Genomic DNA, 16,788 nt, shown 5'->3' on the forward strand with positions numbered 1-16,788 from the left:
GCCAACTTAATCCTACGCTGAAAATACAGTCTTTTTACTAATGATGCTGGAAAACTGGATGATAACTATTATGGGAAGATAATGAACTTCTATCCACACTTCTCAACAAAAGATTTATGGATCACAGACCTCAATGTAAAATTAAAACTATGAGCTTTGAGAAGATATCATAGGTGGATTTTTCTGTCATCTTGGAATAGACAAAGACTTCTTAGGACACAGAAAGCATTAGTCATTAAAAAAATGATAAAATGGATTTCAAAACTTTAAAAATTTCAGTTTATCAAAATATACCATTAAGAAAATGCATACAAAGCACCAGACTGGGAGAATAAATAATAAGTTGTACTTTTACATAATAATGATAGAGGAAGTACAATGAAAATAATATTCCATTTATATTATAATTATAAAATATTTGAATTCCAGGCATAAACTTCTAACAATGAAACAAAAGGAAAAAATAATTGGAAAGTCATACCTTATGCTTGAGTGTATAGACTATAATAAAGATGACAACACTTCCTAATTTAGTAAAGATACTTTAATGTAAGACTAATTAATTTTTCTCAGGATATTTTAAATAACATCTTTAAATGGGATTTCCAAGCCAAGGAAACATGCCTTTGTTTTAAGTTTATTGACTATTTCTGATAGTGCATTTTTATCAGATTGGATTCTGGCAATCAGGAATTCTAAAATTGGTCTTTGATTTGTTAGCAGATATTCAAACAAACCTTCAAAAAAAGGTTAAGAATACCGGAATAAAAATTAGGCCTTGAGCAGCCCCAAATACCATAACAAGAAACATAATCTTAAAAAATGTCCTGAAGATGTATGCTTTAGCTGCAGATAAAACACACACCCCTATTACTGTTGAAAGTGCACTTTGTAACACTGGATAGCCTAGCAGATACAATGCCTCAATTGTTTTTTGGTTTACTGAGGGCTTAGAACTGGAAACAAATGCATAAGAAATGTGTGCAGAAAAATCGAAAGAAAACCCTATACAAATGACAAGATTAATCATGGATATGGAATCAAGATTGACATTCCAGAATCCCATGAAACCCGTTACTCCCACAATCACAGAAGCAATAGCAAAAGTTACCCACAAGGAACACAGTGGGTGAGGAATTAACAATAAGGAAACAATGAACATAGCGGTTGATGCAACAATGACATTTCTAACAGTATTTTCTAATATTGCAGTATACTGATCAAAATATATGAATGCCTGGTTATACACCATCAGGGGAATTTCGCACTTTTCAGCTTTGCTTCGTAACTGGGATAACATCGTCTTCTTATTGATTGAAGAGAAACACCCACGGTCTGAATAAAGCCCCGGGAAGAAATGATTTCATGTGATGATGAAATGTTAATATCATACATAAAAAGTGGAAAATGTGTTAAAAAATTGGGCAAATTATTCATAAAAGTATGCTTATCACTTAAATCTTGCTGGCTCTTTTCCATATATTGCACATACTCTCGTAACCAAAACTCTGTAAGACTTTTATCTACATAGTCACTGTTTTCCAAATTTGACAGACATATTTCCAGTTTTGGCCTAACACCTTCATCCCAGTAGTTATAGGTTTCTGTAACAATAACCATAACTCTGGGACCATAATCTGAAAAATATTCTTCTTCTACATTAAAATATGGTGTGATGTAGGAATCGTCACTTGCCAAATTTCGAAGGTCTAAACCTTCCTGCACTTGGAAACACCCATAGATGCTACTTATGATGTACAAAATGTATACAAGCACTACAAAAAATTTGGACTCGGTTCTTGTGAGAAAAGGGCCAAAATAGTCTCGAAAGAACACATTCATTGGATGGACATCGGTTTCTTCTTCGTCCGGGAGAGAATCACATGGGAGACAGCAGGATCTTTTTAATGAGGAACATTTTTGGTCAGGATTTTCTGGCTTTTTCAACCAGCGTAGACAGACTCTTTCTCTTTTACCATCCAGGGCCATAAATGCCCCAAAACAGTTGATGTTATAGAAATAACAAAAGAGCAGGGTTGTTCCTGTATAGATGCAAAAGTACTGTACGGACCTGAAAGAGGTCATAATCCCTGTATAGAAGGCCAGGACGTTGGTGATGGTGGTAATTGTAATCGACACTGCCACTTTGGAATAGACACTGGACAGACGCTGTTTTATGTTATCCATGAGGCTGGTCTTCTGCCAGGCAGAAATCATTATGAACATATCATCAACCCCGACACCTGTTAAAAAAAAAAAAAGAAGAAGAAGCCATCTTCATACATATTAATATCCATTAAAAATTAAATGCATAAACTCAAACCATCTTCTTTGTCCATCTCTTAAGGTCTGATTTATCTCGCCCAATCTGTGCTTTGATACTATGTTCTCTGTTGCCTCCTTTGCTTGCCTCTGAAGCCACACCAGAATTCGCCCCTTCCTCTGTAACAACTCTGGGCTTTGTATGCCCTCCTGTTATTTGTACATAGCATAGGATAGACCCGATACTCTGCTCCTAGTCTTCGTGCAGGGTGTTTTAACGATGAGTCAGGAAACCTGTTGTGGATGTTAGCTGAAGCAGGATTAGCAATGTTATCTTTGATTCCACTGGATTATCTGAGAGACCATTTTCCCTCATAAACCATTTTACACAAATGTACAGACACACTGAGCCAACATTCTGTTGCTTAAAATATAAGCTGGACTTATCTGTTCTACAGTTAGCATCTAAGTATCAATGTGGTAGGATTTGAGAGGCACCGCATAGTACACACACACACACACACACACACACACACACCATTTTCCTCCTAGCCTGTTTTTGATACCCAGAATGTTATCACTTAAACTTACTTTCCCAGGTTAAGGCATTATTATTAAAATGCAAGTACTCTTGAGATCAGACATGTGCACCAAAGTAAATCTCAAGAATCCCTTGCATAGGGGTGCCTGGGTGGCTCAGTGGGTTAAAGCCTCTGCCTTCGGCTCAGGTCATGACCCCAGGGTCCTGGGATCGAGACCCTAATTGGGCTGTCTGCCCAGCAGGGAGCCCGCTTCCCTTCCTCTCTCTCTCTGCCTACTTGTGATCTCTCTCTGTCAAATAAATAAAGAAAATCTTTTAAAAAAAGAATCCCTTGCATATTAATATCTACTAGGTAATCCTTTTCTATAAGGATGTTTCATGATGGGTTTGGAATAGAGAGGACAGAACATTTGAGGACTTTGAAATCACCACTGAAAACTTGGAAAGGAGGACTAGAAAGAAGAATGGGGATAGTGAGGACAGCAAGAGCATTTGCAGATAAGTTTCACCTGCCTCAAGATTTCTGCTAGAGTTGACACTACTTTCACCCATGTATATTGATACAAACTTAATGAAATAAACAAGGAAATACACAAGGTAGAATAAAATGCTGTTCTCCACTTCAATTTGGGGGTATCTTCTCTACAGGAGGGTACTAGGAATTGCAACTTTGTCTCTAATCAGATGTTCTCTGGTTATGATCAAGCAGGCCGAAGGATCTAAATTAACATAAGGCTACACAGAATGTCACAAATGCATCCTGACATCCCATGGCTAGCGGCCTTGAGGATTTCAGTTGTACTCAGTGGGACAAAAGGGAAGAATCAGAAGTACTAAGGACCAAGAATGAATTCATTGATATTTACAAGGTATTTAAAAACTAGTTTTATTTTTTTAAATTTTTTTATTTTTTAAAGATTTTATTTATTTGACAGAGAGAGATCACAAGTAGGCAGAGAGAGAGGAGGAAGCAGGCTCTCTGCCGAGCAGAGAGCCTGATGCGGGACTCGATCCCAGAACTCTGAGATCATGACCCAAGTTGAAGGCAGAGGCTTAACCCACTGAGCCACCCAGGCGCCCTAAAAACTAGTTTTATTATTTATAGAACCTTATTCAGAAATTGTCCTCGCACATTTCTTGAGTTGTTTAAATCACACACACACACAGAGCCATTCACACTCCTGTGAATACACAAACTATACAATCCTGGTTTACATGAAATCAATTAGATACACCTTAACCTTGTTATTAATGGCTGTGGGGGGGGGGGTGAGTGACTAAGTATGGCTGTGTACTAGGAAGAGATGCCCTGACATCCAGCATACAGTTCATCCACTGTCTCCCCTGGGAAACCAAATACTACCTCTTCCAAGCTCCTTATTTTCTCAAGGAGAAACACCTTTGTTTTCTCATGCTTATTATAAAATAAATTTTTTTAAAGATTTTATTCATTTATCCGAGAGACAGAGATCACAAGTAGGCAGAGAGGCAGGCAGAGAGAAAGGAGAAAGCAGGCTCTCCACGGAGCAGAGAGCCCGACGCGGGGCTCGATCCCAGGACCCTGGGACCATGACCTGAGCCGAAGGCAGAGGCTTTAACCCACTGAGCCACACAGGCTCCCCTATAAAATAAATTCTGAAAGTATAGGAAAATATGGAGAAAAAATTTAAACAGCTGTAATTCCACCCTTCATTTTTACATATATCCATCCAGAATTTGCTCTATACAAATACACCAATACAACTATATCTTTCTGTTTTGAACACCCTGTTTCATAACAAGCATTTTTCTGGTAGTGGTTATATATCTTTTGTCTACCTTATATACCTTATAAATCTACCTCTTTCTAAGGATTGAATATGATTCACAATTTTAATATGCTACATTTGAGTTGCCCAATCCCATGCTGATAGGGAATTAAATGGTTTTCAAAACCTTCCTGTTCTAAATAATGCCAAAGTGAACATGCTTTTACTTTTTGAGCACTTGTCCAATTATTAGGACAAATTCCTAGGAAGTGGAATCAGTAAGTCAAAGACATTCCCTGTTTAATTTTTAAGTCTTTTGATTTGCAAAACTGGACTCAAAAAAGGGTGTACCAGGTTACAGTTTTCCGCTAGCAGGATGAGTGTTCATTTCCATACAACCTTCCTTCAATCTTGCCGATATTCATTAATCTGATATGAAAACAAGGTGTCCATTTTTGTTTTAATTTGTATCCCTTGGTTAATTGAGAGGTCAATTTTTTTTCTTATTATTTCCAGTGATTCATATTTTAGATTTGGGTGTGACCCATCTGTTCATGTCCCTTGTCTGTGTTTTTCCATTTGGGGTGCTAGATTTTCTCCCTCTAAAGACACACAATTCAATTTTATTTTCTTTTTTCCTGTCACCTCATTTTGATCTATAGAACCACCCAGATATAATTATTTTGCTTAATCTAACCTAAACTCCCTCCCTTATCTACCCCACACCCTCACATATACAACATGTAACCTCCTGTTTTGTTTTACTCACCCAGAATAAGAAACGGTGAATTTGCAACTAGGATCACAAATGGCACCCCCATGTACAACATCAGGCCAAAGCCGCTCACCACTGCCAAGGCAGCAGAAATCACCCCAAAGGCTGCAGTCCACATTTTGTTACGTACGCGGTCACACCTGTAAATTTGGAAGGAAAAATCATGGGATTTGTGGTGGTAGGTTCTATACTGAAATTCCATCAGTTTGTAACATTTTTTACTTGGACACCTGTTCAGAAGGCTCTTGGGCAATAATTCCCGTACTAGTCTAGTGGAGACCTTTAATTCCCAGGCACTATCCCAGACCAAGTGGGAAAAAGGAGAGAGGGAACAGAAAAGCTATCTGAGCTTTTACAAAACTTTCTAGGCGATTCTTCTGCAGGTAAGCAAGCTACTACTCCACTGATTGTAGTCGAGAACCACAGAGTTATACTAAAACACTCCTGATGGTTAATTCCACTCTGCTCTTCAAAGAGTATAAATGGACTACCACAGCAAAGGGAGGGCAAGCCTTAGCAGAGTAAATATCCATATCCAGTGTTCTTTTCACCCAACCCTTGACTCCAGCTCACCATAGATGCAAGCCTAAATAGCTCATGTATTTCAGAGCCAGTTCAATATGTATTTTGGTTAGCAAAATGTAGAAAGACTCCTCCTAAGACGTTTTCAGGATTTTCATCTACTGCTGAAGCGGGCTCTAGAAAAGTTGCTACTAATTGCAAAAGAATTGGAAATGTAGTCCATTTAGAATAACACAGCCTGGGCCCATTTCCCAGAAGTGGGAATATATAGACAGCATTTTAAAGTATGGGTTCAGTACTTTACCTACCCAACAGCCACAACATTATACTTTTTTAAAAGATTATCTGTTTATTTTTCAGAGAGAGAGAGCGCACAAGCAGGGGGAGTGGCAGGCAGAGGGAGAAGCAGGCTCCCTGCTGAGCAGGGAACCTGATGCGGGACTTGATCCCAGGACCCTGGGATCATGACCTGAGCTGAAGGCAGATACTTAACTGACTGAGCCTGCCAGGTGCCCACCACATTACATTTAAAAATTTTAAAATTTATATTTCACATTGTTTGTTAAGTGCTTCAAAACAAATGACTGATACTCATCTCTAGACATTTTTAGTAGGAGAGACAAACTAAGTTTGGATTGAAACCTAAGAGTCAACTATGGAAACGGAAGCATTGATTCTAATACAGTAACAACATGACTAAAGACCTTTTACTGTTGTAACAGTAAAATAGCTAAACTTTCTTATTATGAAAAAAATGTTCTGCACCATGGTTGTAGCTCACTTTCTGTCAACCCACCAGTTCTAGGAGTTAAATTCAGGGCCCTAAATCAACCACACAGACAAAATTCCAGAGCAAAAATAAGTTGCTTTGTTAGACTAAAATTTGACTATAATGAATACTTTCTTAAAACAATACTGGCTTATCTATGAAAAACCTGCAGCAAATATCATTCTCAACGGAGAAAAACTGAGAACTTTTCTGCTAAGGTCAGGAACATGGCAGAGCTGTCCACTATCACCACTGCTATTGAACATAGTACTGGAAGTCCTAGCCTTAGCAATCAGACAAAAAGAAGAAATTAAAGGCATCCAAATCAGCAAAGAAGAAGTCAAACTATCACTCTTTGCAGATGATATAATACTTTATGTGGAAAACCCAAAAGACTCCACTCCAAATCTGCTAGAACTTGTACAGGAATTTAGTAAAGTGTCAGGATACAAAATTGATGCACAGAAATCAGTTGCATTTCTATACATCAGCAACAAAACAGAAGAAAGAGAAATTAAGGAGTCGATCCCATTTATAATTGCACCCCAAACAATAAGATACCTAGGAATAAACCTAATCAAAGAGGCAAAGAATCTATACTCAGAAAACTATAAAGTACTCATGAAAGAAATTGAGGAAGGAACAAAGAAATGGAAAAATGTTTCATGTTCATGGATTGGAAGAGCAAATATTGTGAAAATGTCTAAAGCAATCGACACGTTTAATGCAATCCCTATTGGGGAATGTTGAAAAAGAAAGCCAGAGTTAGTGGCATCACAATTTCAGACTTCAAGCTCTATTACAAAGCTGTTATCATCAAGACAGTATGGTACTGACACAAAAACAGACATATAGATCAATGGAACAGAATAGAGAGCCCAGAAATAGACCCTCAACTCTATGGTCAACTAATCTTCAACAAAGCAGGAAAGAATGTCCAATGGAAAAAAGACAGCCTCTTCAACAAATGGTGTTGGGAAAATTGGACAGCCACATGCAGAAAAATGAAATTGGACCATTTCCTTACACCACACATGAAAATAGACTCAAAATGGATGAAGGACCTCAATGTGAGAAAGGAATCCATCAAAATCCTTGAGGAGAACACAGGCAGCAACCTCTTCGACCTCAGCCGCAGCAACTTGTTCCTAGGAACATCGCCAAAGGCAACGGAAGCAACGGCAAAAATGAACTATTGGGACTTCATCAAGATCAAAAGCTTTTTCACAGCAAAGGAAACAGTTAACAAAACCAAAAGACAACTGACAGAATGCGAGGAGATATTTGCAAACGACATATCAGATAAAGGGCTAGTATCCAAAATCTATAAAGAGCTTAGCAAACTCAACACCCAAAGAACAAATAATCCATTCAAGAAATGGGCAGAGGACATGAACAGACATTTCTGCAAAGAAGATATCCAGATGGCCAATAGACTCATGAAAAAGTGCTCCACATCACTCGGCATCAGGGAAATACAAACCAAAACCACAATGAGATACCACCTCACACCAGTTAGAATGGCTAAAATTAGCAAGTCAGGAAATGACAGATGCTGGTGAGGATGCGGAGAAAGGGGAACCCTCCTACACTGTTGGTGGCAATGCAAGCTGGTGCAGCTACTCTGGAAAACAGCGTGGAGGTTCCTCAAAAACTTGAAAATAGAGCTACCTTACAATCCAGTAATTGCACTACTGGATATTTACCCTAAAGATACAAATGTAGTGATCCGAAGGGGCACAGGCACCCAAATGTTTATAGCAGCAATGTCCACAATAGCCAAACGATGGAAAGAACCTAGATGTCCATCCACAGATGAATGGATAAAGAAAATGTGTGTATGTATATACAATGGAATACTATGCAGTCATCAAAAGAAATGAAATCTTGGCATTTGCGATGACATGGATGGAACTAGAAGGTATTATTGCTGAGCGAAATAAGTCAATCAGAGAAAGACAATGATCATATGATCTCCCTGATATGAGGAAGCTGAGAGGCAACGTGGGGGACTTGGCGGGTAGGAAAGAAATAAATGAAACAAGATGGGATTGGGAGGGAGACAAACCATAAGAGACTCTTAATCTCACAAAACAAACTGAGGGTTGCCGGGGGGAAGGGGGTAGGGAGAAGGTGGTGGGTTTATGGACATTGGGGAGGGTATGTGCTATGGTGAGTGCTGTTAAGGGTGTAAACCTGTCGATTCACAGACCTGTACCCCTGGTGCTAATAATACATTATATGTTAATAAAAAAAATTTAAAAATAATTTAAAAAAACAATACTGGCTTATGGCAGTTTAAAAGAAGAAGGTAACAAAGATGAACTCTGAAATCAGAAAGATTAAGGAGGATAAAAGTTACATATGACACATTTATTTCCATTCCCTCTTTCAAGTTTCCGGATTTTTTGGTATAAATTTTCCAGAGGGTGGGAGATATGATTTTAATTGCTGAGTTGACTTTCTCTCAATGACCTTTATTTTATTTTTATTATTTTTTTAAAGATTTTATTTATTTATTTGACAGATGGAGATCACAAGCAGGCAGAGAGGCAGGCAGATAGAAAGGAGGAAGCAGGTTCCCCGCTGAGCAGAGAGCCCGATGTGGGGCTTGATCCCAGGACCCTGAGATCATGACCCGAGCCGAAGGCAGAGGCTTTAACCCACTGAGCCACCCAGGGGCCCCTCAATGTCCTTTATTTTAATGTTCAATAGACCAGGGAGGAAAAAATTTGAACGTGAACACTGTAGGAGTTTGGTGGATACATGTGCAGATATTCCAGTGCCCTAGAAGGATTCGGTTTTAAGCAGTTTATCAGAATGACCTCGGAGAGTCTTAGAACTTCGGATCTCCTGGGACCTAGCTCTGCAGGTCCTGACGCGACAGGTTTGTGGGGAAGCTGCAGGGTCTCAACGTCTGAATCTTTCCTCATATGATTCCAGTGCTCAGGCCGATTTGGGCATCGCTGACAGCAAGATGGCCCATCCTCTGAAGTTTTAATTCACTTAGCAGAGAAGGGCTGAACTAGAAATTACTGTCCTTAGAAAACACTCTGTATGTTTGGTGAGAGATCCTTATCTCCCTTGAAAGGTAATCATGTCTCCCATGAGTAAACAATAATTTCCAGTGTATTTGAGAAGGGAAAGATTTTCCCCAGATTGTTTCAGAAACTGATTGAATATTTGGGGTGAGTTTTGACCTTTCCAAAATGTTAGACAAGTTTGAAATAATCTGGAAGCTCAACATACCACTACTGTGCTGTAGAAGGAGGTTCAGGTTAGAGCATAAAGTTGGAAAAGTCTTACTATTGTTCTTATGACTTCACTATAAGACAATGAATATTGAACCCTAAAATGTGTTCGAGCAAGGCTTCTGTGTGAGGCAAATGCAGGTATGCAAGGAGTAGCCTTCCTGTGTAAGGATCTGAGACGAGCAGGACGGCCAATGTTTTAGGGACTGTCTAGGAGGCCCGGCCCAGAACAGAGATAAGAGATTCTCTGTGATAACAGAGAGAGAGGAGTGGGAGGTGTCTAAGAAACTTAGAAACACTCTCACAGGAGAATGGGTTTTATTTTTGATACCAGAAAAGGCATGAATTGAACCATCATGGCAACATCTTTACTTTAAGTATTTTCCTGCTCCTTTTCCTCTTCTCCTTGGGCATGCTCCAACCAGGAGCCAACTTAGCAAGATGAGAAGTAGGAAGAAAAGTGCTACAAGAGGACTGGTGAGTCCCTTTTTTCCCCATTAAGGACTGTCCCAGGCAGCACACTCTGCCTAAGAGTGCTGGCGGCGTGGGGGTTGGGGGGAACCTTAGCTTCAAATCTAGTTATTTTTTGCTTTTTTTTTTTATTACATGATTTTGTTTTGTCTATTACATGGACATGGACATTTTAATTCAGACTGGAGGATTTTGTCTTACCTAAGAATGACCACAAAAGTCACAGGGCCTGCCTGAGTTTTCATGGGGCAGAGGAAGAACTGCTCTACCTACAAAACTTAAAGAGAACAAAGGGAGACAAAAATAAAGTTGCTGTATGTTTATACCTCATGAGTCCTATGTGTTCAGTATGTTGGTTACAAACACATAAAGTCTTCAAAGACACATAAATATAAATCATTTTCTAATTGCCTTTGGTACAGGATTTATTTTCTGTATTACTGTCCATAGTCATTTGTAAAGATAAGCAAGAATTGATATGAACTTGTATCTTCAGAACCAACTATCTAGTAGACAAGTTTTATCAAACCAGTTGTTGGTACCTTGTAGATTCCACACTAGTTTAACATTTTTTTTTAACTCTACTGACTTGAAAAAGACAGAATTTTGTCTTTTCCCCTCTCCACATTCTGCCTCTCTCACTTGCTCCCTCCCTCCCTCCTACACTTGCTGTTTAGTATTTTGGTTTGTTCATTTTCTAGGGCATTGTGGTCTTTCTTTCCAGAATAACAAAGTTGTGAGGTAGTTTATTGACTCTAAAGAGGTACCCATTGTAGTTAATTGACTCCCTTTGCCTACTGGGGCCTCATTTTCCTCTACCTTAAAATCTAGAGGTTGAATTATATCATTTGTTCCCAAACCAACCTACAAATGAGAATCAAGTAGACAAGTTTTTGAAATAAGATTTTCAAACTGAAGCCCCAGAGACTTGATTCAATAGAGCAAGGCCTCAGAATACGTGGGCTTAACAGTTGTCTCTGTGACTCCGCTGTGAGAATCACTGGAATGATATAACCTGTAGTGTACTTTCTACACCTAAATTCTTTTATTTGTCGATATTTTTCACATTTTAGCTTTGTGATCACAAGAGACTAAATTAACCCTAAGGCCTAGATAACAATTTTTAAGTGCTTAACAAGATAAAGCCCACATCAGAACAATGAAGATATCTAAGTCAATTAAATTAAAGATATTTTTATATAGTTAAAAGTACTAGTTCAAACTTAGAAATAAGGACTTGTTGTTTAGTTCTATCAGCATATCTGCCTCCAAATGGTCATAATTGGCAAATATGTAAGGTAAAAAAATACACCAAATCAAACAAAACTGTCCACAATTTCTTTTTCTTTTTAAGATTTTATTTATTTATTTGTTAGAGAGAGAGAGAGGGAGCACAAGCAGGGGGAGTGGCAGGCAGAGGGAGAGGGAGAAGCAGGCTTTTTTTTTTCCTATAAATTCAACATCTTTATTACAAAATTTATTTATTACAAACTTTATTAATAAATAAATTTATTTATATAAATAAATTTATTTATTACAGATTTATTTAATTTATTTATTTAAATTATTTATTTAAATTTACAAATAAATTTATTTATATAAATAAATATAAATATAAATATATATAAATATAAATACTTATTATTATTATTATTATAAATACTTATTACAAAATGCCAATTGCCTTTTTCTTTTAAGAAATGGAAAAGTCAACCCTCAAATTCATATGGAATTGCAAGAATCCCTGGATACCCAAAATAATCATGAAAAAGAAGAAAAGAATTGGAGGACTGAGATTTCCAGATTTCAAAACTCACAACAAAGCTATAGCAATTAAAACAGTGTGTTGCTGGCATACCACAGACATGTAGGCTAATGGAATAGAATTGAGAGTCCACAGAAATAAACCCATATATCTACAGCCAATTGATTTTTTTAAATTTATTTATTTGATGGACAGAGATCACAAGTAGGCAGAGAGGCAGACAGAGAGAGAGGGGGAAGCAGGCTCCCCGCCGAGCAGAGAGCCCGATGTGGGGCTCGACCCCAGGACCCTGGGATCATGACCTGAGCCAAAGGCAGAGGCCTTAATCCACTGAGCCACCCAGGTGCCCCTCTACAGCCAATTGATTTTTGACAAGGATGCCAAATCCAGTCAACTGGGAAAGAACAGTCTCTTCATCACATGGTACTTGGAGAACTAGGTTTCCATATGTGCAAGAATGAAGTTAGACCTCTATTCACCCCATTCACCCCATCAACAACTTAAATATAAGAGCTAAAACCATAGAAGGTTTTCAATTCTTAGAAAGAAACAGGGCAAAGGTACATGACCTTGGACTTGTCAACAGATTCCTAGATGTAACACCAAAAGCATAAGTAGCAAAAGAAAAATGGTAAAAGATAAATTGGGTTTCTTTAAAATTAAAAGCTTTTGTGCATTAAAGACATTATCAAGAAAGTGAAGAGACCGTAGGACAGAGTGGGAGGAAATATTCATAAATCATATATCTTTTTTTGAGAAAGAAAGAGAGAGCAATCGAGCAAGAACATGAGCAGGGGAGAGGGGCAGAGAGAGAGAGAGAGAGAGAAAATCTTAAGTGGGCTCCATGCCCAGCACCGAGCCCGACTCAGGGCTTGATCTCACAACCCTGAGATCATGACCTGAGCTGAAACCAAGAGCTCGACGTTCAACCAACTGAGCCACCCAGATGTCCCTACAAATCTGATAAGGGTTTACTATCCAAAATACACAAAGTACTCATTAACAACAGAACTCAACAACAAAAAGACAAACAACCCAATGGAAAAAAATGGGCAAAGGACTTGCATAGATATCTCTCCAAAGAAGACAGGCAAATGGCCAATAAGCACATGAAGATACTTAACATCATTCATAATTAGGGAAATGTAAATTAAACCACACTTTGCCACTACTAAGATGGCTGTCATCAATGTTGGTGAGGATGTGTGGAAATTAGAACCCTTAAACACTGCTGGTAGGATGTAAAATGGGGTAGCCTCTGTGGCAAGTGGTTTGGCACTTCTTGAAAGAGCTAAACACAGAACTACATAACTTGCCAATTCAACTGCTAGGTATATACTGAAAACAATTGAAAACAGGAGCTCAGACAAATATTTGTATACCCGTGTTCACTGCAGCATTATTCACAATAGCCAAAAGGTGGAAACATTTCAAGTGCCCAACAACAGATAAGTGAATAAACAGCACTGTTTATATATGATGAAACATTAGTCAGGAAAAGGAATGAAGTTTTGATACATGCTGCATCATAGTTGAACCTTGAAAACATTATAGTAAGTGAAATAAACCAGTCACAAAAGAACAAATATTGTATGATTTCACTTAGATGAAATCTCTAGAATAGGCAAATTCATAGAAATAGGAAGTAGATAAAGATTAACTGGGGGGCAGGGGAAGGTTGTATGTGGGTGGCTCAGTCGGTTAAGCATCTGCCTTTGGCTCAGGTCACGATCCCAGAGTCCTGGGATTGCCCTGCGTGGGGCTCCTTGTTTGAGGGGGAAGCCTGCTTCTCCCTCTCTTACTCCCCCTGCTTGTGATTCCTCTCTTACTGTCTCTGTCAAATAAATAAAATCTTAAAAAAAAAAAAAAAAGAAGTTAACAGGGATTGGGATGTGGGGAGGCCATGGTGGGTTACCAGCTGAGACTTATACAAATTCTGTTTGGGGTGATAAAAAATGTTCAGAAACAGATAGTTGTGATGGTTGTACAACAGTGTGAATCTAATTAATACCACTGAATTGCACATTGAAAAATGATTGAAATGACATATTTTATATCTTTTATATGTATTTCACCACACACAACTATTTTTTAAAAGAGTTAAGCAACTAATAAAACTGTTTTACCTGTAGCATGATATGATTGCGAATAATATGATTAGAAGGTATGCCAAGTGAAACAAAGGGATCACTGTCATAGAAGTGGCTTGAAATTCTAGTTGTCTGGAAAGTGATGTAAAGTAGACCACCTGCCACAGAAAATATACCCAAGTAAATAACTTTTCATTCCAATATTTGTGTGTAAGCGACAAAAACTACTGAAACACTACAGCTTATTCATTGAAACGACATGTTAAAATTTGTGGACTATGACTTTAGAATAAAGAAGACAACATAGATTTGCTTCTTCCCACAACTCTATGGCATGGTTTCCAAAGTCTCTTGCAAAAACCCAAAGTTTAAAACTCCTGAATATACAAAATCTGAGTTCTGTATAAGACCGTGAAGTCATTAATAGCCACAGAAAAGTGTCACTTTTTCTAAATTTCATTAGGTTGTTGACTTTTACTATTTTAAGTGCATTGATATTTCAGAAAGATCTGGTATTCAAAGGCTTTTTCCAGGAGCTGTCTCACTTTACCGGGCTTATTCACAAGTATTAAAGGGCTTGCTGGCCCAACATTACCGAATGGTTAGCATGTGCCTGGCACTGTGCTAGAACTTACGCAGAAAATGCTAAGCTAGTTCTTTTTTCATAAACACCATGAATTCTGCTTGAAGGGTTTTTTGTTGTCGTTGGTTTTTTTTTTTTTTTTTTTTTTTTAATTTCAGTGAACTCCAAACAAGTTTTAGGGAGCTTCCCCAAACAGCAAAGACTTTAACTAAAAGTAGGAATTTCAAAGACATTTGACTAGGAAACCTGATGAGCAATGTCTGTATGGAACAGACCTACCTTGAGGATGTAGAATTTGTGTTTTCCATCAACATTACTAAGGATTTAAGATTTGTGGCATCCTTTGATGTGTGAGATTAAGGACATTGGATTAAGTACCAAATAGAGTAGAGCACTCCCAGCGTCAAGGCAAGGACTCCATCAAATAATTGGGCAGCGCTACCGTTACAATCCTTGGAAAAGTGCCCTTATTCCTCCCACCTTCTCCCGGCCTCCCTCTAAGGCCCAGCCACCAGGTACCTGGATCTTCTTCAAGGCCAGACTCTTTTCGATGTTGCTAAATTGGTTCAGGAAATGGATCAGCCACATCTTGCTAAGCTCGTTGACCTCGCCATCCTCAGTCTTCAGGAAGTACAGTAGCCGCATGGCCTTGGCCCTCACGAGTAACTGGTTCTTCCCCATCCTCTTGCCTAAAAATGTTCCTCCAAGGGTCCCGGCCAGGTAGATGGGCTGGCCTGTTGGGTTGAAGATTGGGAAGGTGACGTTTCCCAGGTCGAGGTTTTTGTTCCTCTGCCAGACAGCCAGGAGCGGGTTGGAGGGAACGCAGAAATCCTCGTTCTTAGCGCACACCTGATCGTAGCGCGTCTGGGTTCCGTTTTCCTTGGTCACATACAGATCCTGTATCACAGCGTCCAGTTGACTGATTTCTTCCAGGATTTCTTGTTCCAGCAGGGAGGTGGTGTTGGAGACCGCCAGAATGCAAGCGAAATGGACGTCAGTGCTCTTCCTGGAGATGGAGAAGTGGTAGGAGTCGTTGGCGGTGAAATGTCCCTGCACAAAGCGCCGCTCAGCCTTGGCCGGGCTCCCGATGGGGGTGTACTGCTCCTCCAGGTTTTCCTCTTCATCCTTGGGTAAGTAAATCAAGCCAGTGCCCAGAACGGCCGTCAGCGCAATGGGCGCCAGCAGGAAGACCCAGGGGTGCGAGCCCACCACCCACCCCAGCCTTCCGAAGGCGCGGGAGAGGGGCGCCTCCAGGCAGTCGGTGTGGCAGCGGGGTCTCTCCCATGGCTGGTTTCCCGACCGTGACCTTGAGCGTGACCCTGACGCCGGCAGGCCCGAACGCCCCCTCGCTGACCCCGACTGGGAGTGCGACGCCCCAAGGGACTGCGTGCGCTGCCCGGAAGCCCGGTTAAGCTTGGGTTCCCGTCCTTGACGTGACTGCCAGGGCCGCTCTGACTCGGGCTTGGAGGCGGGGAGCGGCTGTGCCCGCGGGCGCGCCTCCCCCTCCGACGGCCTCCCGGAGTCCGGCCAGGGCCGGGCCTCGGCTTTCCGACTCGCCTCCCGCTGCGGCTGCCGCGGCGGCCCCGGCTCCCGCTCCGGCTTCTGGGCTGCGGACTGGGGCCCGGCCCCTGGCGCAACCTTGGAGGGACTGAGGCCCATTTCCGGGAAGGAAAGGCAACGTTCTCACTCCGGGCGGCAGGTGGGACAGCGGCCACCGGCCGGCGCGCCCCCCTCCACCGCACCCGACGGTTTCCTGGAGAAGTTCGACGGGGAGTCTGTTTGACTCCGGCCGCTCGCGCCCGAGCCTGCGGCTTCGGTGGGGAGCACGTGTTTTGACCCACGGCCCGACTGGCCCCAAATCTGCGTGTGGCGTGCCCGTGCCCTCCGGAGTCGAGTTAATACAGAAGCACTTCTTAAAGGGAAGATGCGTGCCTGTTCTACGAGGCTTACATCTTTGGGGGGAATTTGGCGCGCGCGCGCGCACACACACGTTCTAGCCTTTCTGGGATCA

At 40.5% G+C, this 16,788-nt stretch overlaps 1 pseudogene across 1 annotated transcript; it reads right to left on the reverse strand.

The window, feature by feature from the left end:
• Positions 1 to 739: 739 nt before the first annotated feature.
• On the reverse strand, positions 740 to 16,436 carry LOC308337910 (patched domain-containing protein 3-like; annotated as a pseudogene). The gene is made up of 4 exons: positions 15,297 to 16,436; positions 14,231 to 14,352; positions 5,321 to 5,466; positions 740 to 2,243 (listed from the first exon to the last, which is right to left on the reverse strand). The product of its transcript is annotated as a patched domain-containing protein 3-like (transcript).
• Positions 16,437 to 16,788: the final 352 nt, after the last annotated feature.

Source organism: Martes martes (genome assembly GCF_963455335.1).
Source record: "Martes martes genome assembly, contig: scaffold_266, whole genome shotgun sequence".
Taxonomy (NCBI): Eukaryota; Metazoa; Chordata; class Mammalia; order Carnivora; family Mustelidae; genus Martes; species Martes martes.